This window comes from Miscanthus floridulus, chromosome 19 (genome assembly GCF_019320115.1).
Source record: "Miscanthus floridulus cultivar M001 chromosome 19, ASM1932011v1, whole genome shotgun sequence".
Taxonomy (NCBI): domain Eukaryota; kingdom Viridiplantae; phylum Streptophyta; class Magnoliopsida; order Poales; family Poaceae; genus Miscanthus; species Miscanthus floridulus.
In genome coordinates, this window is record NC_089598.1 from 7619626 (window position 1) to 7622206 (window position 2581).

Here is a 2581-nt window from a genome sequence, read left to right on the forward strand (position 1 = left end):
CTGGCCCACCTTCACCTGCGGAACATTTGCGTGAAGTATTCTATAGAATGGGCCTGAATGACAAGGTGTGAAGTGTGAACTAAATGCTGTGTTTAAATTAGACTTGGCATAATTCTATATTTGCTAGTCACAACTATTTTGTGCTCTGTAGGAAATTGTTGCACTGTCAGGAGCTCATACGCTTGGACGGGCAAGACCAGAGCTAGTGGCTGGGGTAAACCAGAAACAAAGTACACTGTATGTAACCTGCAGTTTTAATCATGCGTTGTCCTTTTTTTTAGGTCAGCACAAAAGGTTGGCAGCAAGGATTATGTGCATATGCTAGTAAAAGGACATCATGTGCAGCTACCAAATTACTAGCACCAAAGATCAGGAGCCAACAAAGAATCAAGCAAGAAATGCACTCACTCGTCACCACTTGGTTTAAGAGCCACTTTAACACCACGTGGAGGTTGTTTAAATTTTGTTCGGGACCCTGCCTTCCTCTTTTCTTGGGTGGCTCTATTGGGGGAGCTTCAACAACTATTGTCCTTTGTGAGGCATCGCCTACAGTTCTAGAACCTTCATTTGTTTGGACTGCACTGCTGTTGGCTACACGGCATGTGTGTCGAATGGAATGGACCATGGAACCGCCTGTACTTTCAGAACCATCATTCCTTTCGACTACACGAAAACTGGGCACACGTTTGTTGCATGTACTGGCAATCTACAGTAGATACAATATGTTAGATCCATCTTAAAACAATTATTGGAGGGGCAGCAAACATGGAAACTGCTATATTAATAAAGGATTGGAGAGAAAACAACATGAATTCAGATTTAGTAATACTGAAGCACACATGCAAACTGGTATATTAATAATACTGGACTGTTGGCTGCATATTCAAAAACAATTACATAGGATCTTATGCATAACAAATAGCATAACTAAAACATATATTTTGGACTGCATATTCAAAAATCATTTGGATCATAAGTTTCTTCATCTTCTTCATCCATTGCTTCATCATCCTCTTCCGTCTCTTTCTCTTCTTCAATAGCTTCTTCATCATATTCCTCATCCAGAACAACTTGTTTTTGTATTGCTTCCAAGTCTTTTGGGTCAGTAACCTCATCTGATCCCGTTGCAATTATGGAGTCCAAGGCATCACTCAAATCAATGACAAAGGCGCCATCCAAACCATCCGCTTGGTAGACATCCTGCACTACCCCTTTCATATTCATAGCTTCACTACTACTTTCATTCATAGGCACACATCCATGTGGAGCAACATGGTAAACAACCCACCATGACGACAACTCTTTGTTCTTACATGGGTATGACAGATAGTACACTTGAGTAACCTGACTAGCCATCACAAATGGGTCAAAATTTGATAATCTTAATGTATGATTGATCTCTACCAAGCCTAGATCTTCAATACGCCTCAATCCATTGGGTGTTGGATCAAACCAGGAGCAATAAAATAGCACCAACTCTAGTTTCTTGCTGCCTTCCCACTCAATTTTAATTATATCTTCTATGATTCCATAATACTCTAGAGCATTGTCTGATTCATCAAAAGAAGTTACACAAACACCACTATTGATAGTTGTTAGCCCTACTCTTCCATTCTCATATTTCTTTGAACGGAATCTATAGCCATTGACATCATAACACCCATAGGACCTAACTCGAGGGCAGTAACCATAGGACATTTGGAACAGAGCATTGTGAATGCTAGCTGATTTCAAGCACTGAAAAAACACAAATTATGTGATAAGTTTTTTTATCATAATTCACAATGTTGGAACATAACAAAGGCTGAAGTGTATGAGAAAATTACTTGCTCTTTGAACCAATCAAAAAAATTTGGACCAGATTGTATACCACGGCTATTTTTCCAACCATTTAACCTTAAATCATGGCGTTGCTAGTCTGTGGGAGCTATACGGCTCTTCCACTGTTCATTATCAAAGTGTCTACATGAACAAAATTCTTGTTATGCCTAGATAATACAAAATCTAGAATAGAACAGTAATGACGTTTTTGGCACAACATACGTGAAGAAATCATCCATCTCCGGCATGTTTGTCAATATGTATAGAAAAGCAACCTTGTACTCCTTGTTTGAGAGTTCACGAACACCTCTAGGGCTCATGCAACGACCCAGGCATTTAAAAATGTAAAGGTCACATGTACCTTGAAATGAAGATGCACAATCATCATAGCGAGGCACCTTATTTCTAACAGATGGAGCATGGGGTCTAAAATATAGACTTAGTGTATTTGCAGCCTCTTCAACAAGAAATGCCTCAACAATGCCAGCCCCAACACGAGCCTTATTTCTTACTTTTTTCCTAAGTTTTTGGATACACCTACGAAGTGAGAGCAACGTATTACATATAACTAACTTACGGTCAGTGACATAAATAAACTAGTTATTTGAATATTTCTAGATTTACCTCTCATATGGATAGCACCAACGTGCTAGGACAGGACCACCTAATCGTGCTTCATAAGGCAGATGTATGATGAGATGTTGCATAACATTGAAGAAACCAGGAGGAAATATCTTCTCCATTTTGCAAAGAAGCACTA

General features: G+C 39.2%; 1 pseudogene; it reads right to left on the reverse strand.

Annotated features, from left to right (window-relative positions):
• Positions 1-954: 954 nt before the first annotated feature.
• On the reverse strand, positions 955-2060 carry LOC136525482 (uncharacterized; annotated as a pseudogene).
• Positions 2061-2581: the final 521 nt, after the last annotated feature.